General features: G+C 33.2%; 1 protein-coding gene across 1 annotated transcript in view; it reads right to left on the reverse strand.

Moving 5' to 3' along the window:
* The window catches only part of LOC126743632 (adhesion G protein-coupled receptor E4-like), a 747,227-nt gene extending 725,289 nt beyond the window's left edge, over nucleotides 1–21,938 (reverse strand). Inside the window, exon 1 of the mRNA XM_050450819.1 lies at nucleotides 21,833–21,938. The gene's annotated coding sequence lies outside the window, so the exon portion shown is untranslated. The remainder of the gene's footprint in view (nucleotides 1–21,832) is intronic.
* Nucleotides 21,939–23,341: the final 1,403 nt, after the last annotated feature.

A 23,341-nucleotide genomic window follows, 5' to 3' on the forward strand; every position in this document is an offset into this window, starting at 1 on the left:
GCAAGAATAAATTTAGTTTTGACCTTGTTTTAATGTATCAGTAGATAAAGATGTCGACGAGAGTAATCTAATCATAGTGGAAGAGACAATGGAAGAGGAACTGCATACATTAGAATCACAGGCGCATTTAACGGAACTGTCAACAAGCACAAAGTTAAAAACTACATCCTTTGAATCTAAAAAACGAAGGGTAGCAAGTTTATTGGAAGAACTGCAACACGTTGTTTCTTTTACTACATCAGATGAAAATGAAGAGCTTGATGCTATAGAAAAAGCACAAGTTCCAATCAAGCACACGTTAAGAGCCCTGAAATACAGCAAATGCATTCCAAGAGCTAAAAACAAAAAACCACAGGAACCACATAACAAAAATATCAGGAAGCAACTATTTTTCTCAACACGAAAAAAGCCTAAGCCCAAAAATAGAAAAGTGAGACTTGAGACAGCTTTAAATGAAACAACACTATACTTAATTTCTCTTTAATAAAGCAGGTAAGATTTTTTTAAATAAAAATCTGTAATATTTTTTGTTATACAGGTTTTTTCCAATATTAGAGATATTAAAAAAAAAATTCTTTACAAAAGTATTCTATAAACTCGAGTGTAAACACTCTCTAAAATTGGCGAAAAACGGTATAACAAACAAAAATTACCAAAAATTGTTTTTTGCTTGACGCATTGAAATTTAATTTATTTGCAGATTTTCTTGTCAAGGACATGAAGAGTAGGGTGGGCCGAAAAAACTTTTTTTAATTGTAAAAAGCGCTATAGCAAAATGGGTGCGTTTTTTTCAAAAAAAAAAAAAAAACAAAAAATTTACGACAAAAAAAAATCCAGCCGGTCCCAGGGGCACTTCAAGGGGCTTTTTTTTAATATTATTTTTCTAAAGAACCGATGGAATTCCAGCCCTAATACTAAAACGTTGTGCAGACGAATTGACTCCTCCCTTATGTAGACTGTTCACGGCATCGTATAAGCAGGGCCAATTTCCAACAAGCTGGAAAACTGCTCGAGTGCAAGCTGTACCCAAAAAGGGCAAGAAGACGATGCCCTCCAATTACCGCCCGATTGCACTAGTTCCAGTAATATCGAAAATTATGGAGAAAGCAGTCAACCAACAACTGTTAAGATATCTGGAATCATCTGGACTAATCAGCGATCATCAATACGGCTTCCGAAAGCTTAGATCCACCGGCGATATTCTGGCTTACGTCACACACTTGTGGACGGAGGCCATGGAGAAGCACGGCGAGTCCCGCTCAGTTGCTCTTGACATTTCCAAGGCATTTGACAAAGTGTGGCATGAGGGACTACTAACCAAGCTCTCCTCAATCGGCATACAAAACTCACTATTTAATTGGATTAAAAGTTTTCTTGAACAAGGAACAATCCAAGTAGCCGTCGATGGATACCTCTCCGACAAATTTAACATTAACGCTGGAGTCCCTCAAGGATGCATTCTGTCCCCCACCCTTTTCTTGATATATAACAACGATTTGCTAGGAACCACTGTCAATCCAATCTACAACTTTGCGGACGATAGCATTATAGTCCGTACAAATTTAAGTCCGCCAAACCAACGACAGCCGCAAGTTCTCAGAATCTTAGGCAGCAACAAGTAGCTTCAACCAACAACGATATTAGAGCAATCTTGGAGTGGGGCAGTAACAATCTGGTCAATTTTAACGCTAAAAAACGCAGGCTGCAGTATTTACGATGAAGACTAACCTTGGTGGCCCGGAGCTGGTTATGGCAGAAAACATTGCCAATGAAATCATCTTTACATCTTCTAGGAGTCGAGGTCACCAACAGTGTGTCCTGGCATGACCATGTTGCCGAGGTCGCCAGGGCGGCTTCCAAAAAACTCGGAGTGTTTTTCAAAACGAAAAAACTGTATACACCAGAACAGCTGCTGACTCTTTATAAGGCTCAAATACGCCCTTCCCTCGAGTATTGCTCGCATGTCTGGAGCTCTGCACCCAAGCATAGTTTAAACTTGCTGGATTCTATACAGAAGAGAGCTATTCGTCTTATCGACAAACCAGAACTGACAAAGAGTCTGGATAGTCTGGAGCACAGGAGAAAGGTGGCTGATCTCTGTTTATTCTACCGTTATTATCACGGTAAGTGCTCCTCTGAGCTGGCAGACCTGATTCCACCCAGCAAGGCTGTTCCGGCAAAAAGTACACGCCTAGCAGTTACGGCTCATCAACATCGAGTCCACCTGCCTACCCCAAGGACGTCGCTGTATGGGGACTCATTCATCTGGAGAACATCTTCTTTGTGAAACGGGCTTCCACCTCACATATTTCCCGACGCATACAACCTACAGCGATTCAAGATAAATGCCCACAAATATCTTTGCGCAAGCACCACTCTAAGAGTGACATAGGACTTTCCTCTTGTGCTTGTGTTTACCATAAAAAAAAAGGGCGCTCCCGAAAAATACATTTGATTTAACCTCCGTATAACCCAAAAAAATATATGATCTGTTTATTATTTTAAGGTCCTTGAGCTACACGCAGTCTCTATTGTAGGCCTCTATTTTGATGGGCGAAAGGATCAAACGCTTTCTATGGTGAATAACAAAAAATTATTCAACAAGAAGAACACATTTCAATTATAAAAGAACCTGATAATATATATTTCGCACATATATCTACAAAAGGAGCTTCTACTGCAGTAAATATTAAAAATGAACTTTTAAAATGTTTAGAGAATTATCAGACGGATATAAGTTTTTTGCCTGTAATCGGTTGCGATCAAACGAATGTAAATACAGGATGGAAGGGAGGCATTATAAGTCTTATGGGAACTCATATCGGAAGACCCCTTCAGTGGAGTATATGTCTTCTCCATACCAATGAATTGCTTTACGTCATTTTCTTCAAAATTTAGATGGCGAGACCAAGGGACCTTACAGTTTTTCAGGGCCAGTGGGTTTGCTACTAAAAGACTGCCAAGAAATGCCATTAAAGAAATTTAAAATTATAGACACAGAGCTTCCAGAACTAACAGCAGATTTTCTAAGCACTGACCAACAATATTTGTATAATATTTGTATTGCTATTAAAAATGGACACTGTCCGGAAAGTCTGGCAAATAAAGATCCTGGAAAGTTGTCCCATGCTCGCTGGCTTACTACAGCCAACAGGATACTGCGTTTATATGTAGCCACCGAAAAGCCCCTATCAAACCTAGTTATTTTATCAGAATTAATTATGAAAGTATATGCTCCTGTCTGGTTTGATATTAAGAGACAACCACTGATCTACAACGGAGCACGACATTTGTGGAAAGCCATTACTCTTTCCAGAACTTTTCCACCTAAAGTTACTAAAATAGTCGACAAAGTCTTTGCCGCCAATGCCTATTTTGCCCATTCTGAAAATTTGCTCTTAGCAATGCTAACAGACCCAAGGCCTCATATAAAGACATTGACTGTGAGAAGAATAAAAAAATGCAGAATGCATGCAGATACCTCCGCGTGGTGGGTTCTGGGTTGATAAGTATAGTTTTATATTTAAAATTATACTAATCAAGCAAAAGGCTACACGAGTGCACGTGCACAATCATACAAATATGTTGATTTATGGTATATATTTGATTTTTTTAAAAATGTCTTCGTTCATGGGGTGGGTTAAAATGCTTACTATTATCATTAAATTTTTTCTAGGAATATAATAGGGGTCCGGTAAAGTTAAAGGGACGTCTAAAAACCGATTTTTTTTTGAAAATTTTTACATAGAATGTTGAGTGTGGTCAAAATATTGATAAAAAAGTGAGGATGATTGGAAAAAATACAAAATTTTGGAAATTATGAAGGTTTTTCTACATACGTTAAATACGTAACTATTGCCGGCTTGCACAAGGTTTTTTAGCTCTTGATTTTGCTATAATTGAAAAATATATATATTGAGGCAATTTTGGAACTTTTTGGGTGCTAAAATTGTAAATTTATAGGATTCTTTATCACTTTGTACCACTATAATTACATATTTTGTAATTTACACACACGAAATATAACACAATAACCTTATTGACGAAAATGGGAGTGGCTTCACTACGTCCCCAGTAGTATTTTTTGGCTGTGGACTCAATTTTAGATAATAAAGGCATAATATACCTAGTTAGATTTTACATTACATGAACAAAATACATTTATCAGGTGTTAAAAAATAGGTATTATTTATTAAAATTATTTGATATTTTATGTAATTTTACATGAAATAAATAAACATTTTGAAAAAAAAAACATAATTTAAGATATTTAATTATTAATAAGTAAATAATAACGATGAGGTTTAATGTACATTAACTTATAGTCAAAACAATAAATATCTTTGAATTCATTATAGGCATTAGGAATAGGAATAAGGCATAGGAATTATAGGCACAAACACGCGGGGCTCCCGCCCCGCGTGTTTGTGCCTATAATTCCCATTTTCTAACTATTATCCCATTCCCTAAGTAGGGCTCAAACGACTACCCAACCCACTATTTAGCGCCAACCCAAGGTTCCAATCCCTTTTTGCAATGCCAACTCCACATGTGCGCCAACCACACAGTCCCATGTGCGCACACGGGGCTGCCGCCCCATGTGCGCCCGCCTTGTATGCGCACACGGGGCTACCGCCCCGTGTGCATATTTTATGATTATATAAATAAACAAATGTCAAATACTTACCTATAATGAGACAGGACAGAAAATTACGATAATTGTACTAGTACAGTAGCCACTCCCAATAAATATGTGACATTTTGACAGTTTTTTTTTATTTATGAATAAATCCGTATTTGCATATTTGATATTCCTGATTTGCGTGTGGAAATTTGTATTTATCACCTAAAGAAGTGATGTAAATCCTTCTAAGTTGCAGAATTTTGTTACTTAAGGCTTTAAATTTAAATTAATAGCATATATAATGGTCAACGTGATGCCTAGTCGCAAATAGAGTGTAGTTAAGCCGGGTGTAATTGTGAATCATACGTAAGTAGAAAATCCTTTATAATTTTTAAAATTTTGCATTTTTTTACTTCATCCTCACTTTTTTATCAATAAAATGTTCAAACTCAACATTCTATGTAAAAATTTTCAAAAAAAAATCGTTTTTTAGACGTCCCTTTAACTTTAACGGACCCTATAATAGATTAATTAAAAAAGATTTTAAGGTAGCGCCCCTAATTTTTTTGACAAAAAAATTTTGACCCCTAAAATATCCCCTGGGCCCGGTTAATTTTTTTTTTTATTCAAAAAATTTCCCTGCCTGTATGATAACCATAGGCACCTTTTCCAAACTAGCGTCTTTTATTTTTTGCGACTTTTAAAAAATCGGCTTTTTTCGGCCCACCCTAATGAAGACTGCAAATCTTGATGCCCAACTTTTTTTTTAATTGTTTTTTTATCAATAAATGAGATATTTTCAACTTTGTTCTATTTATTTAATTATTTTTTTTAATTAATTTTTTTTTATTATTTTTAAAAATAAGCATAACTAAGAAAAACAAATAATTTTAACTATTTTCTACGTAAAAACATAAAGAAATGACTGTCCACCGTCCGTCAACAATAAAATTAGCGTCAAGATCAATAGTTGCATACCCGGGGCTAGACGCCAGTTTGAAAGCAAACTAACTTAACTAACCAAAAAACAGTGAAAATATTATCACACTAACTATAACCTCACATTCTCACTTTATTATTAATTTACAGAGTGGCTAAGAACACAGTATCGTGCCTCTGACTGCAACATTATAGATACGTAAATGACAGTTGGAATGCAAGACCGCACTGCCTAGAACGTAGGACCTATAAGCCCATTATTAAATATAATCTGTTCTTTTTTACATAATTAGTTTAAAGTATAATAAAATTTAAACCAAACATGTAAAAAATTAAATGTCAATATTAATTTATGTAAATATCATCTTTAGAGAAAAATCAAAATATTAAATTTGAAAAGAACACAATTTTTTCAATGTAATTTACTAAGGATATATCACGTTTTGTTTCGGTTTATGATGGTCAAAATATGAATTTTAGCACAGATAAACGGATTCAAGACTTAGTATAACAAAACCCAAAAATGTGAATATCCCCTTTTGAAAAGACACTCCTCAAATAGAACTCTATGTACGCTTAACTTTTAATCCTAAACTTTAAAATACGAGTAAAACTATAAAAATAATTCACACTTTGTTTCTTTTTCATAAATAGATATTTTTAAAAGTACAAGTAATTTTATATTATATTTGTTTTATGGGGGAACATAATAACCCCTTTTCTGTTAGACATGAAAAGGGTTGAGGTTAGAGAGTATAAGTTACAGAACATGCGGTTAAGTTACAAGGGTTAACAAGGTTTGTTGGTTTGAATAAAGCACTGTCAGAATTTAATAAATTTTGTAGTGGTATAATAAACCTTGAGTATTTAGAAACAAATTACTTAGTCGACGAAATAGGTTTAAATATCTGTTTTAAAATTCAATGTTTTACTTCATAAAGCTTCTAAAATTAAAACAATATTTCAACAAAAACCCTTTTTATAATAAGATTAGAACTTCAAAAATACACACGAAAATAAACAATAAAACCTAAATCTAATCTGGTATTTTTGGGTCGATTTTTCATTAGCTAAAATAAAATGCTTAAAGAAATAAAAAAAGGCTACTCAATAAATACCATTTTATTAGCAGGAACGTTGCCATCACGCAGAGCTAGGATTAATAGCCAAATGCATTATTAAATAAGGGAAATATTAATGGGACAAATATAGCTCAAGGTGGAAGAGGTCATATCGAAGCAATATCAAGGTTAAATGATAACGAGCTAAAATAAAGTAAGGATTTATTGGGATATAGATATATTTTATGATGCATAACATAAAGCCATATGGCATGCATTTTATTTAATTTCTCTTATATTATGTACCAAATTAAAAGCGTATAAAGGTAAAATTTGTTTTAAATAGCAGGTAATTTCTGTCTTTTTTTATACAATATATGAAGATATATTTCATGATTATTATGATTTTTTGTTGTGCTTGGATCAAAATAATGCCTAACATATTACTATTATTAGTTTCTATATAAATATTCTCATTTACATGGAAATACAGAGTATAAAGTATTTTTGGAAATCCATTTTTAATATCATTTTCTTTTAACATATAACAATGTTATAAAAAAAAAAGACAGATCTTTATTGAGTATAAAAAAATTATAACTTGTGTTATTCGAAAATATTGGAGTATTCGAGAAAAAAAGTACAGTTTATTAGAATTTATTGTAAAAATGGAAATAATTTTATTCTGACTTTTTCTTAAAGAATTGCTGAAATAAATGGGCTGTAAATAGAAAAAATGTGTTCGAGCTTCCGAGCTTTCAATATCGGTTATTTTCGAATATTAAATCGGTATTTTAATAAAGCCGCTGGAGAAGACTTCTTATAACAACTGAACTTCTTAAATATGGTGGCGATACTTTTATAGCGCAGCTGCAAAACCTTAATAAAACCACACGGAAAAACTAAGATATTCCTGATGACTGGAAGGAGTGTATTATGATATAGATTCACAAACAAGGCGCTAGAATGGTCTGTAACAGCTATAGAGGGATCACTAATCAATGAATCATCCTTTAAAGTTCTATCGAAGGTAATTCTTCAAAGACTAACCTCCTTCACTGAAAAAAATATTGGGAGACTACCAGTGTTGTTTCAGACCAAACAGATCTACAACGAACCAGCTGTTGATTAGTATACCATTAGGCAATTACTAGAGCAGAGCTGGAAATTCAATCAAGATCTCCACCAGATTTTTATAGTTTTCCAGTAGGAATACTAGTGAGAAAAAGGCCAAAATATGGCATATAATGGCTAACTTTGGCATCCCACCTAAGCTAATCCCAGTTCCTAGAGCTTATGTGGAAGGATCCATGTAGAGTAAAGATTAGTGATGACTGATGATCTGGCGGCTGTGTTTCAGGTGAGCACACTATCACCCACGCTTTTTAATTTTTGTTTTGGAGAAAGTACTAAGAGAAGCCAAAATCAAACCTCAGCTATTCGGGGCCAGCGAATCAAACCTGCTGCTAACATATGCTGACAAAATAGATGCAGTTAGCATAAGCGTCATAAAAGTAAAAGAACTATTTTACAAAATAAAAGCGGCATATATGGGGCTTAAAGTCAACAAAGCCGAAACAAAATATATGCATCTTTCAAGACCAGGCAGAGCTATGATAGGACAAAATGTGACCACGGACACTTTGAAAATGTAAAACATTTTATATACTTAGGGTCGACAATTATTTTCGGCAACAATATGAGCGAAAAAATAAGAGAATACGTAAAGTCAGCCAAGAGATCCTTGTATGCCCTAAAGGATGTACTAGAGCCCAAATACGTGATTAGGAGAACAAAAATCAAAACTTTCCAGACCATGATAAGACCCGTGGTAATATACGGCTGCAAAACCTGAACTCTTACAGTGCGAAATAAGGAAGGTACGAAAAAAATTATTCGAAGATACGAAAGAAAAGTGCTGAGGAAAATCTTTGGACCCGCTAAAAACCAAGATGCGCGGTGAGTACCGAATTAAAATCAATGCTGAACTAAAACAAATATACAATTAGCCAAAACTGATTAACCTTATAAAGGTACAAATTTTGAGACGGGTTGGGCACGTACGAAGACAGTCAGAAGATAGAATGGTCAGTTAATATAGAAAATGGCACCAGAAGGAAGACGCTCACTAGAAAGACCAATATTAAGGTGGCGTGATAATATTACATCGAATCTCCGGAAAATGGACATCGGGAATGGTCTAGAAGCTGTAGTGCTATGGAGTAAATAGGTTTTACTAATAGGTTCTTAATATTAGTGAAAAATAAAAAATATGTTTTATAATTTACAAGAAAGATTTAAAAATCAGACTATTTGAAATTGGAACTTCTACCTTTCATGAATTAGCCAATAAACTTAATCGACAACATTCAGAGCAAATCTAAGCAACGTAATAGACAAAAGCCCGTGCCAAGCAAACAATTATTGATTATTTAAATGAACATCCACCTTAAGTATAATCAATTCTAGTAGACTTTTTAATTCGCCGAAGATTGATAAGAGATACTACACACCAAATTATTTTCATACATTTAAAGGCCAGAGTTGCTGAAAAGAGGAAGGAGTATAAGCAAAGTATGTACTTTAAAACTTTTTTGAAAGTATGTGTCTGCTTCCCGAACGCATTTGCTTTTTAGGGGTTTTGAGATACACGTTTTTTTATACACCAGTGCGCTTTTTAATTTTATTTCCTAATATTTGGGATAAATAATTGATACAGGCTTAGATACATACATGATAGCAGATAGTAAAAGTACAGATATAAAATATTCATTTTTCTAATTAAATATTCGCAAACTTCAAGGCGGTTTAAAATGATAGAACTCACATCAATACTAATTTAAACTAACTATAGACATGTATGAAATTTGTGATATTTTCATATTTCAGAATAATAAATTCATGATCTTTTTCTATTAGATTTTTTCTTATGGAATAAACCCTAGGGAACTCGAGTATTACGAGAAGATAGTGCCAGGAAGGTGTGAATAATTCTCTTAAAATTCTGCAAGTTGCATTGTTCGGGAAAGATTTGCTTTGGGAATTTATTCCACAGACTTGCATTTCTTCATAAAAAGGAGTCCCTCTAAACCTACGTTCTAGGCCTCTGCAGATGCACTTAATATTTATTAGTCACTTAATATTCATGTGCCTGTCGAGCAGATCTTGCGCGTACAGTTCTAGACGGAATGATATGGGCCAGTTCGGAAGAGTACTCTGTTATTATTTATGCATCTCTGAGGGACACCGTGATGGTATCGATCACAGTATCGATAAAATAGAGTCAGGTCCGCCACCTCCCTTTTATATGCATTAAACTGTCCAAGCTTTTAGTTATTTCTGGATCTTCTATAAAACGTATGGCTCTTTTTTGGATGGAATCAAGCAGTATGTTTGGGACAGTTAGATGATCTATATGTGAGAGCAATATTCAAGAGATTAAAGAATCTGAGCCTTGTTAAAGTGTTAAAAGCTGTTACAGCCTTGTCATTTTAAAGAGGGTCCCAAGTTTTTGAGAAGCCGCTTTAGCTCTGCCTGCTAAAGCGGCTTTCAACCTTCACACCCAACAAGCTGTTATTTGGAGTAGAAGTCCTGTCGAGAAGGTCGGTGATATATTACAGGAGGAAAGAAGGTGATAAGATGCATCCCTGAGGGACACCAACGTTTATTTAATTTATAGGCAACCTTTAATTTAAGACCGCTGCGAAGTGTGTCCATCAACGACAAACTCGATGGATCGGTTCTGGAGGATGCTTCCAAGTATCGAGACTTGTTAGCATACCATAAGAATACAGTTTGTTTAAGAGACTTTTAAGCCAAAACCTATTGAATGCTTTTAAAATATACAGAGCTATTGTATGGAATTCACCATATTTCTTAATTGCCTCGGTCCAAACATGCGTGACATGGACCAACAGATCGCCAGTAGATCTGTGTTTTCGAAAACGATATTGACTGTGATTAATGTGAACTCCAGGCTTTTTTAAATGTGCTGATTGACAACTTTCTTCTTTAACTCGAAAAACTCATCCATTATCCCAAAGATGCTGGTCATACACTTTTATAAAAGGTAAAAAACAAGAAATCTACAGCATCACAAATACATTTAATAAAATTCTTTAAAATTCTAGATAATAAGATTTAAAGTTCTAAATAAAAACTTTCTTCTTTACCTTCGCGATTGCATAGACTAAAGCAATTGGACGGTAATTGATGGGCACCGTCTTTTTTTCTGTTCTTGGATATCGATTGGATCCGTGCAAGTTTCCAGTCCTCAGGGTAGAGAAATCTACTGTATCTTACCAAGACCGCACTCTTTTTAATAGGTATTCTATCAGGGCCGGTGGCCTTATAAGTGTTTAAGCTTTTAAGAACTTTTCAAGATGTCTGTGACGGAAAACTCTGGTATCGAAGAAGCCTTTCTTGGTAACGTCGGTACTATTTTGCCTTGTGGGTCTACGGTAGAGTTTGATGCAAACATTTGACCCAGCAAGTCTTTTTTTTTCCAATGCCGTCATTGCAATGGAACCATCTTGCCTAGTCAATGGTGGAATTTTTGACCCAAGAACCTTAACTCAATGCTTAACTTTTGCTACAGATCAGAGCGATCTTGGGCAATTAAGAAGTTTATTCTTTCTTCTTTCACTAAGAATAAGAGATGAATCTCTCCCTATAGGATAATAAAAAATACAAAAAGAAGTTACATTGGCAATAAAAACGTAAATTTCTAAACCCTTTCAAGTCCTTTATAAACTTAATAGCAATAGTAGTATTAAAGTCAAGCATGAATATTTTATACTACCTGTCCAAATCCCTCTAAAGAATTTTTCTCTTTCTATTTTAAAATCGTGGGGTAATGAATCAGGCTTTCGACCTAAATCGCCATAGCTCCAGTTAACTTCAAAAGGCTCTTTTGCGCGATAAAGTATTTTGCGTATGCCCCGTAATTAATTAGACATTGTTTAATGTAATGTAGCCACTGTAGTATGTGGCGTTCAGATTATTTGCATTTCACGTTAATTAAAAAACAACATTTATTTGCCAAACACAGTAATAAGTACAGTATAAATTATTAAATTAAATAGTATGGCGCCATTGCTTGCGTCGTCAGAAAGTCAAGACGAGAGAGTGCTAGTCGTTCCCGCTTCTACACCTCGCGCGGCGCTCTCCTCGCGCATGGTGACGTCGTGATGTGGAAGGGATGCGGTATTGCCAAGCGTTTACAAAAATAACTGTCGACCAGACAACCAGACAGCCACGTTTATAAGAAGTTTATAACTTCATTGTTTAACCGTTCACTTAAATAGATCACTGATGTAAAATAGTTTTTGTTAAAAGAGATATAGTTCAAGCCCTGCATAAGACCCTAAACTTACACGTGAAACTTCAAAAATGGCGGTTTTAAAAACCATGAGAAAACGTTTTACAAAGAATAGGAATCAAGCTTACCTCAAGATGTTAGAAGGTCTTTTACAAAGTGTATTAAAGTAATTTTTCACATTACATGGCTAGTGAGGTCAAATCCCAACCTCGAGAAATTGAACTTGTTAACGTGAAGATCTCACCATTTGGAAAAAAAGCCAAAACGCAATTTCTGGGTCCCTTTTCGAGGTATAATCTCACGCAGGCCCAGTTTTACCAGAATTAAGAATACAACGTTGCCCCATTTAGATTTAAGTTAGAGCGAGTACGGAAATCAATTTAATCCCAAAAGGCAAAGTATTCAAATAACAGGAAAAACAATGCCAACAACAGTTCGGTTTTGAAAATGCCAATACCCAAAAAGTTGATCTTTGAGCATGACGACCTTTAAGCAACGTACGTGACCAATGACAAAGGACAGACAGATCTTCACTTTAGTCAGAGAAAGAGAGAGAAAAATAACCTGATGCCAATTAATTGCTTAGAAATTCAAAGTGAAGATCCATTAACGCCATCTAGAAGATTTTAGGTTTTACAAGGTCATTAACCAACGTTACACTAGATATCGCAATTAGTACTATTTTCATAGAATAATAAATTATTACATTATAAAACCAACTAAAAAAAATAAGACGCTATAGTAACCTGATATCAAAATAAAGCGTTTAAACTTAATGCGGCTTAAAAAAATTTGTTGGTTTTCGTTTTACAGGGTGTAAGAGTAGTTTTTTGAAAGACATTCAACATCCCAGAATCTATTGGACAGGTTAAAGTAAAATTTAATATACTTTTATTATTTGGCATGAGTAACATGGATACGATCATTATTTTATCATCACCATCAGATGGCGTCACATACAACAACATCGGTTGAAACTTTCAAAATATACAGATCAAAATGGTCTAGACAAATATATTTTTTTAAAACAATAAATGCTTTACAGATAGTAAACAATGACTCTTCTTAAGTATATAAAAAAAATGTAAAATGTAATTTTTAAATTATAAATACAATACTTATAAATTTATATAAAAGTGATAGAAATATGCTAAATAATATGCTAATTATTTTAAAAGAAAAATTGATGAAAACAAACAATTTTTTTCAAAAATGTGGCAAATAATAAACGAGGAATTACAGAGAAATAATAAAACTCAAGAAAATAAAATTTTGCCATTAAAAGATAATAATCATGAATTACAACAAAATACAAAAACAGTTGTAAACATTATAATGATTATTTTATCGGTAGCGGCAAAAAATGCCAGGCGAAATCTTTTAAAAAATTAACAACAACTAAATAAATTACCCTAGATTATTTATGATGCCAGTATTTGATGGTGAGGTAATTAAAAACATAAGTCAATTAAAGAATAACTCTACATGATGATTAGATGGAATTACGACTAAGACTCTTAAAGATATGTATAGGGAACCATATTGGACCATATTTCACATATTTTTGAACAAGAAAAATTATATGTGTATTTAAAGAGTCTGTGATTGTGCCAATCTACAAAGGAAAAGAGACCTATTTGTCAGGAAACTATCGCCCAAAATTTCTCTAATTAACGACATTGGAAAGATATAAGGGATAGACTAACAAGCAATCTGGAAAAATATAATATCCTCTTCTCAAACCAATTTGGGTTCCGTCAAGGAATATCAAGAGAAGACGCACTCTATAAAGAATCTAGCTTTATTTATAGCGCTATAAAAAAAACAAAAAAACTTATTGCAATATTGCTGGACCTACATGAAGCATTTAACACCATCTCCCACGAAATTCTTCTAGAAAAGCTAAAAAACTATGGAATAAGAAGAATATCCCAGAATTTATGTAGGAGTTACCTTGAAAATCGAAGGCAGTTTGTTAGGGTTGAAAATGAATATAGTGATTTCGACACCGTACAATGTGGTGTTCCGCAGGAGACCGTGCTTGGACCACTCTTATTCTTAATATATATTAATGACCTTTTAAGCCTTGGTACATCAAGTAATCTGGTTTATGCAGATGATACAGAATTCGCAAAGATATGTCAATAGTTGGGAGAAAATCAGCTTGCATTAAACATTGAAAAAACAAATTTTATATGTTTAAGTACTCTCGATTCCCATTAGTACGAATCATGCTCTTAAATGTTTATTAAAGGAAACACCATGTCACTGCTCTGTTGTAGGTAAAATAGGAACTTTTACTAGTGTACAAATATCCTGATTAAAGACAATAACCTGTTTTAAATCACCTGAAAAGGAGTATGTTGGTGGAGGCTGTAGGTATGCCTGCTCTGATTAAAACAAGGACTCAACTATTCCTGCAATATTTTGGATCCAAACTATACAATTTACTTTGGCTTGATATTAGACGCATATAAAACAAAAACCTTTTAAGTACAAAAGTTTTGCACATCTGAATATAACATTAGGTATTTATCTCGGTATTTATGTAAATATTATCCCCTTTTAGTTAAGACTACGTTAAAGTAGATAAAGCTATGTAATCTTAATAATGGGTTTTACAGGTTCTATTTACTATTATTTTTACACAAACACAAATGTTGAACATCTAGATGTACAGTCAAGTTATAAATAATATTGTGCAATTGTTTTGTTCGTAATATAAATATTTGAATTTGAATGTTTTGACCTTAAACTAAAAATTTAATTTAATGAAATTGCAGCAAAAAATACAGCAGTAACTCTTCAATCATAAAAATGAATAAATCTAATTTCAATAAGTAATGTTGATTATTTCTTTTACACACTTCGTATATTGGACAGGTTCTGAACCGAAAATTTGGTAATTTTGCAATTACATTTAATTGAATAATTCAAGATTTGCTTATTAACATTTTTTGAAACTTTGCACGAGGGTTTGATAGATTGGTCTCTTCAAAAAGTTATCTTACATTTTTTCTGTAAATTGTACAGGGAAGCCAATAAGTGATGCCCTTAAAATTTACATGGAAGTTCCTATGTTCCGCTCGGCGACGCACCACCCGGTATATTCAACAGACGTGGCTCCAAATAAAGACACATATAGTTTCCAGTCTAAAATATATGACTGCAATAAATTTTCTGAAATACCAAAAGTAAAAAGTTTTGTGCTAAGAACAAAAAAATAGTAAAATACGCGTTAAGATTAAACAATAAAATGGAGCCTCATATTAATTTAATAATTCATATTAAAATTGCTTTTTAACTTGAAATATCTTGATGGCGTACGCTTATTTTTTCTATAAAAAATTTAGCCCATTACCCGAATGTGCGTTAATGATGAACTTAAAACTTAGTAATATCTTAAAAATTGAGCGATGAATAATATCACATTTCCTCTTAAAACCACCACACTTTCTTAAAAGCAACAAATATATAGGTATAAAAATTAACCAAAAATAGCCCTTTTAAACTCCAACAATTTATAAATTCAAATTAATATATCCTGATACACAAGGCATGAAAACTATTTTTCTTTTATACGGATAAAAAATCCCCCCTCAGTATTAATTTACTATAATAAAAATACTTTTTTCTCACAAAATAATAAAATAAGATTGCAACAGCCCTTTTTCTTTTCAAGCTATACCATTACACAATATTGTTTTCAATCTTACTAAAATGCTTATTAAGCTTTAGCTTGTCTTCTAGCCCCAAACACCCAAAGCACTGATGGACTGGCTATTTATTCAGGATTTATACGCTGAACAGTACGAAGAATTTTGAAATACAATCAATTTCACCCGTACAAGATTAAAAACTTGTCCATGAGTTTCATGAACACGATTTTGATAAAAGGTTTAAGTTTTGAGCACTAATGTTTTAACGTATAATTAACAACGCAAATCTGTAATACGTATCTAATTAGTGTACGTTCTTTTTACATGGTACTATAAATAGACATAAGTTCCGATATTGGAGTGACTCGAATCCACATTTGTTTCGCAAGGTGCACTCGCATTATCCTGAAAAAGTACATATCTGTGCCGGAATTTTTGGAAATCATGTTGTAGGGCTTTTCTAATTTTTTATTCCCAAAATACAATAGAGCAACGAATTACCGAAATAATAAAACTTAGTTACTTATAATGAAAATGACAACAAGATGGTGCACCACCGCACTATGTGGCTCCAGAATGATAATTTTTGGACACCCATTTCTTGAATCTTTAGATCGGCAGACAAGGCCCCATTGAATGGCCGCCAAGATTTTCGGATCTAAGTATTTTAGATTACTTTTTTTAGGGCCTTTGAAAAGTTAAATTTTTAGTTAACGGAAGCCACATTTCACTCCAGATCATCGGTAGTGGATTACGGATAAATATAGATAAAAAAGTTCAAGACATGCTTGAAAATGTGATACACTACTTTCATCACTTATTACCACATTGATCTTCCTTTTTATAGCAAATTAATTTCTACTTTAACTTTTGTTCTACTTTAATGTATGTACGTGTAAACCTTAAGTTGTTTTTTGACATTTTTTTTATTATTTGGAGAGTTGCTTAATTTTAAGTAAAGTGTTTTTACTATGAGAACAGTATTGAATATTATTTTTGAGATATAATTTTTTATCACATTTCTTGAATTTTAATATAAAATCAAATAGCTTTACAACGAATAATGATAGGTATAAATATTATTATTTTAAAGTTACTAAAAACTCTCTGCAAGATCTAAGAATAAAAAAAGACGTTTCGATTCAAAAATCTAAATTGTAACGCACTATCTTATTTTTGTACGGTTGTAGATGACAAAATGTCCCGCAAGAAATCAAAATTGAGGTGTCAGGGATATCTCCCAAAATATAGCAGGAAAGCCATTAATAGGGTACGAATTTTTCGATGAACCACCCTACACAGGGTGTTTTCAAAATTGAGACATTTATTTTAATTGCTGGTAGAATTGGCCAAAAGGAGTTGATATACCAAAAATCACCTGTATAAAAGTTGCATAATAAAAGACAGATTACGACAATATAAATTTAATAAAATAAGATGTTATTAAACAAATTTTTTGAGATTCTCTGCTACTATGTATAAATTCTTACCTTTTTTTGTTTACTACTCTTACCGTTTATCAAAATTTGTATTATTGTATGGTTTTAAGTAGAAGAGACCGGAGACAATTGAAACAGGGGACGGTTGAAACAGTCGCCATTTTTTTTAGACGCGAAGGTAAAAACTCGTGTACGCAGCCTCACAACGTTTGACTAATTCCACATTTCTGCTCGACAGTGTGAAACTAGCAGTTGAGCAAAGTGGGTGAGTGCGCTCGGCTCTCTTATTTTATGTCAACAAAGTAATTTTTACGTTTCATCTAAAAAGTGTGAAAACAAGAAATTTAAGTGTACCCAAGTAGTTTTAATACAATAAAATATATAATACAAATAATTTAAATACACCACTTTTTTTGTTTTTCATCAATTTTTTTATGTTTTTGCTTAGGTTTAGCAGCCTAAACTTGTTAGTTTTAATTAAAGAGTTTAAAGAAAAATAATATTTTGCCAAAAAAAACCTGAAGGCGATAATTAAAACAAGATGTAAATAATTTTACGGGGACAGTTGAAACAAAATTTATAGAAGGCTTTTGGTATTATTTTTGCGTAAACTGATTAACTGATTGTAACAAACTCTCTGAGGGCTATTACTTTGTTATAGAATGCCATGTGAAAGGGTCAGGAAAACAAATAAAGGTACCAAATCCAAGTTGGTTTACGAAAATGCGTATAGGCAGGTTATTGAAAATGGAGAATCCGTAAGGTCTGCGGCAGATTTGTTTGAACTGAATCATGTTACATTAGGCAGATTTATTAAGAAAAAGAAAACATTTATTGAACAAGGGTCCACTGAAACTATAACAATGGGATATAGGTGTGTACGACGAGTATTTAACGTTGAGCAGGAAAAATCCATTGTTAAATACATAATAAAGGCATCTCAAATATTTTAGGGTCTATCGCCAAAAAAAAAACGTAAACTGGCCTACCAAATAGCCTTAAAATATTCATTGAATATGCTGAATACATGGACTAAAAACTCATTGGCAGGAGAAGATTGGTCTTCTGGGTTTATGAAACGTAATCCTAAACTATCTATCCATTCTCCCCAGGCTACAAGCCTTTCAAGAGCGACCAGTTTTAACCCAACAAATGTACAACTTTTCTTTGACAATCTTACCACGGTAATAGACAGATATTGATTTCAAGCGAAGGACATTTATAATATAGACGAAACCGGTGTTACGACAGTACAAAAACCTACTAAAATCGTAGCAGAAAAGGGACCCAAACAGGTAGGGGCACTTACATCAGGAGAACGTGGCACTTTGGTTACAGTGGCAATAGCAGTAAATGCAATTGGAAATCGCATCCCACCAATTTTTACATTTTACAAGATTGAGATATCAGGATTATTTCGTTCGTGACGGTCCACCTGGGTGCATTGGAGCAGGAAATGCTAGTGGATGGATGTAAGAAGATGAATTCTTGCTATACTTAAGACACTTTCAAAAACATACCAATAGATCAATTGAAAATAAAGTTTTGCTTTTAATAGATAACCATTAATCTCATGTAAGCATATCATGCTTGGACTTTTGCAAAGAACGGCATTATTGTCCTCTCATTTCCCCCACACTGTTCACATAAACTACAACCTTTGGATCGCTCGATTTATGGTCCATTTAAAAAAGGTGTAAATTCAACTTGCGATTCTTGGATGAGAAACAATCCAGGCAAAACGATGACAATTTATGACATCCCCAGCATCGTTAAACAGAGTCTGTCTATGGTTTTAATACAATCTAATATTGTTGCTGGATTCCAGTGCACTGATATATGGCCGTATAATCGAGATATTTTTACGGCTTTAGATTTTGCTCCATCATATGTCACTAACAGACCTTCTCCCGAAAATTTTCAGTTAAATATTCCCCAAGAAGTCCAGGCAGTAGGTTCAAGAGATAATAAAGATTTAAGCAGCACTGATTCTTTTCCAAAATTAGTAAATTCTAACTCTCCAAGAGCGTCAATGAGCGGAACTGTTTCATTAGAGCCACCAAGCACCCCACCTCCAGTTGCATCTACAAGTGTCCAGTCAGCCTCTAACCTCTCTTTGGATGTGTTTTCACCTGAGCTAATAATGCCGTTACTAAAAGCTCTTCCTCGAAAAACTACAGGGAAACGCAAAAGTAGAAAATCCACTATTTATATGGACACATCAGAAAAAGATGCTATTCAATAAGAATATGTAAAATTGGTGATCCAAAAAATACATCAAAAACACCAGTGTCTAAAAAAACTCGTCAACAGAATAGTCAGGACGATAGCAGCAGTGACAATAAAGACTGTTTTTGTCTAGTATGTTTGGAATCGTATAGAAATAGCCGTTCAGGGGAAAAATGGGTGCAATGCATTGATTACCAATGGTCACATGTAGAATGCACTCGTCAAGAAGATTTGTATATGTCATAACTGAATGTCAGAATAAATATTCTACTTTGCTAATTTATCTTTATTTTAGCATTAGGATAATTATTATGTTGTTTAAAACTTTTGAATAAAAAATTTGGTTTTATTTAAGTGTAAAAATTATATGTATCAATGTTGTTTTATTCGGATTTCTAAATTGAATGTTATTTCAGTATTAAAATAAATATTTTGTATATTCTTAATGGTGTTTCAACTGTCCCCGTCTCCGAGACAATTGAAACAATATACAAGGCTATATGCTTCCTTTAATATCTTACAGGCATTATATAATAAGTAAAATAACCTGATTTAAATTTTGCAAGGAATTAATAAATGACCTTGTAAAAAATTTTTTAGCTGTAAATCTGATTTTCTCTAAGAGCAGAAAATAAATATTTGGAAATTGTTTCAATTGTCCCCGGTCTCCCCTACGAATTTTTGATTCGATCAATTGTATTAGTGTTTTAATAGTGCGTATTTCATTTGTCTGATTATTTTGTGCGGAAAAATAACCTCTTCTTGCGAAAGTAATAAACTAGTAAACATTTATCTATAGAGAGTGCCAACAAAATTCAGCTGTAGCATGCAGGTCTTATGCGGAAAAGTTTCTTTTAAGAAATCATCCGGGTTTCATCATTTCTAATGGGTTAAAGGTAATAATTTGTATAGGGGGGTCAGTTTAGTCCTAATTCAATTCTAGGCTAAAAAAAGCGAAGAAGAAAAATACTTCTGAAGTAATAAATAAGACTATTCCTCATCGTAAGCCTAAAGTTACCTTTAAAGTATGAAGGGCTTGAAATGTTCCTTCTTGGGTTACATCTCGTCATCATTGGTATATAATTATAATATTGGTTAATATTCTAAGAATTATTAGGTTTGTTTCATTAAAATGAAATAATTTAATAAGACCATGAGGGTCATGATCTTTGGTCTACTAGATGAAATGGGTCATTTTTATGTGTCATTAGTCTACTTCTCTTGAGTAAAGGGTTTATAGAATAGAAAATACATAAGATTGAATAATTAATACTGTTGATTCTAAGATTAAATAAATAATTTGTGTTAAAATTAAAATAATAGATAAAGAAGTTATAAGAGAAGTACCTGAGTTTCTTATTAATGTAACTAATAAATGTTGTATTAGACTTCGTAATACAGGATCTTTAATAATTCAATAAGGAAGTCACGTTAGAATAGTTGCTCAACCTGAAATGTTACAGATTGAAAAAGACATTTTAGAAATGGTCGAATACGACTTAGCAATCACTACTAGATCCATAGCGGCGTAAGTAGGAGTTTCTTATAGTAAAGTGTAAAAGACAATACGAAAAAAACAGTATTATCTTTATCATTATCAACATGTACAAGCGTACAACCTAGAAGAGCTTTATTTTGCCAGTGGCTTTTAGAATAGTTGGGCAGAAATGAAGATTTTAAGAAATTAATGTTGTCTACAGGCGAAGCCACATTTACACGTGATGGAATGCAAAATTTCCACAATAATCATATTTGACGAATAGAAAATTCGCATGAAAATTTTCATGACACTTTTATCCACCTTGACTGACCGGTGAAATTTATTTAAATTTTCCAGAATTATTATTATATAATATAATAATAAATTGCGTTGCATAAACTGCCACAAGTATTAGCAGATATTTCTCTAAATGTGAGACAGAATAGACAGTTCCTACATGATGGGACTCCACATTTTAGACAAAATGTTCATGAACATCGAAACAATGAGTTTCCGAATATATGGGGAGGGCGCAACGACCCATTTTTTGGACTCTTCGCTGCCCAGACTTAGCGTCTTGTGATTTTTTTTGTGGGGCTATTTAAAAGAGTTGGTGTCAAATCATGATGGAGCAGTAAATACTCCAGAAGAACTTCAAGAGCGCATCGGAAATTCGTGATTTAATTCGTGAACACTAGAATTTTATTTTGGAAGCCCTTAAAGAGCAATATTGTATGTTAGTCGAATAAATAGGGATAATTTTGAACAATTCTGCAACTTTTATATAGGTGATTTTTGGTATATTAACCTTTTTAAGAGTTCTACTAAAAAATAAATTTATAGTTTTGAAAACAGCCTGTATATTAGACTTTTTTTATAGGGTAATATAGATATATGTTTAAAATATTTGGTATACATAATAATTATTATCATTACAAATTAAACAACCCAGTTTTAAAAATAACTCTATAAAAATACACTAAATATAAAATTTCCATGAGGAATACTATTTTATCACAATCGTAAATTTAATAAAAAATTTAATGCTAAACGATTTTTTAAATATATATATCTTTCATACCTCTATTAAAGTTCTTTCACGTCTCTACTTATCAACACGTGGTTCAGAAACTTTCACAGCGGGGAAATAAAGCATGATGCTTCCAGTAAAAGAGCGCGACGCAAACTGGACTTCATGTGCGGGGCAGAACGGCGCGCGAGGTCTCTTTCATCCCCCTTTTGAAAATTGCGCGTTTTTATTAGAATTAATGGGGATGCGCCAAGAGAGGAGCCTGTTGTTCATTTTGTGTTTCTTTATAAATGAATACATTTTTAAATTTTGATGGAGTGGCTTGTCTGAAAAGAATAATGCTTTTGTATAAAATTTGAATGGTTAAATATTTAATAGAGATTTTTTTTAGAAAGAGCGAAGTTGATTTCGATCCATAAGCCATGTTGATTAATGGCCTGCTACTGTCGTTTATATTTAATGTAAGCTTTATTATAACGAGCTCCATATACACCACTTTATCAAAATATTAATTTTATAAAGTTTTTATTCCTGTGATTATAAAGGTTAGTATAAAGCATTTTATCGTAAATATCGTATTACCTATGAACTGAGTAATCAATCAATCAATCTTTATTAATATTAATATACAGAGTGTTTGAAAGGTGAGTAGCCAAACGGAAATGGTGAATAGGTTACTGGCTATTTAAAATGCATAGTATTTTTTTGTTTTTGCTCAAATTTAAGGAGTAATATATTTTTTCCTTTTTTTATTAGATTTTCCCCGTTTATTTACTTTAACCTTCAATTTTTTTAAATTTTTGGCCAAAATGACGCACAATTAATTTTATTTTAAAGACTAATGTTGTCTCATTCAGATTTAGGTAATAACTGAGAAAAATATTTAAAGAGAAACTAATAGTGGAGTAACAAACTTCCTCAAATCAATAGAAAAAAAATGTTACGTCAACTTTACAATGGAAAAAATAAAAATAAATCTTATGCCTCTTTCTAACACAGCTAAACCTTATCTTCTTAATCATTCGGCGACACTTCCTTTGTATCCCACCACCTTAAACTGTTACCTGTTACTAACCATAATACGAGTATTATTTATTCGAGACTTGTCTTTCTCCGCTACTTCACGTATTTTTAACTCCGCTCTACGCATATTGTTTTTGTTGTTCATTTTCGTTAACTTTGTTTTATTGTTACTGTTGCCTACAATGGCTGGTGCCTTTACAAATAAGGAGTACGCCGATATCCTAATGGCATATGGTAGAGCTGATGGAAATGGCCGAGAAGCAAAAAGAATTTATCAAGAGCGTTTTCCCAATAGATACCAACCTAATTGTCATACTTTTGAAACGACCTTTAGGCGCTTAAGAGAAACTGGTAGTCTAAATCGCCGTGAACCTGGAGTTCGCAGACCACGTAATGTCGCTGATGACGAACGAATTCTGAAAGCTTTTGACGAAGATCCCACAACGAGCATCCGGACTGTAGCTGCCAATCTAAACCTAAGTGTATGGAAGGTCTGGTCTGTTCTTCATGCCAACGGAAAGCATCCCTTTCATTACA

Source organism: Anthonomus grandis, chromosome 13 (genome assembly GCF_022605725.1).
Source record: "Anthonomus grandis grandis chromosome 13, icAntGran1.3, whole genome shotgun sequence".
Classification (NCBI taxonomy): Eukaryota; Metazoa; Arthropoda; class Insecta; order Coleoptera; family Curculionidae; genus Anthonomus; species Anthonomus grandis.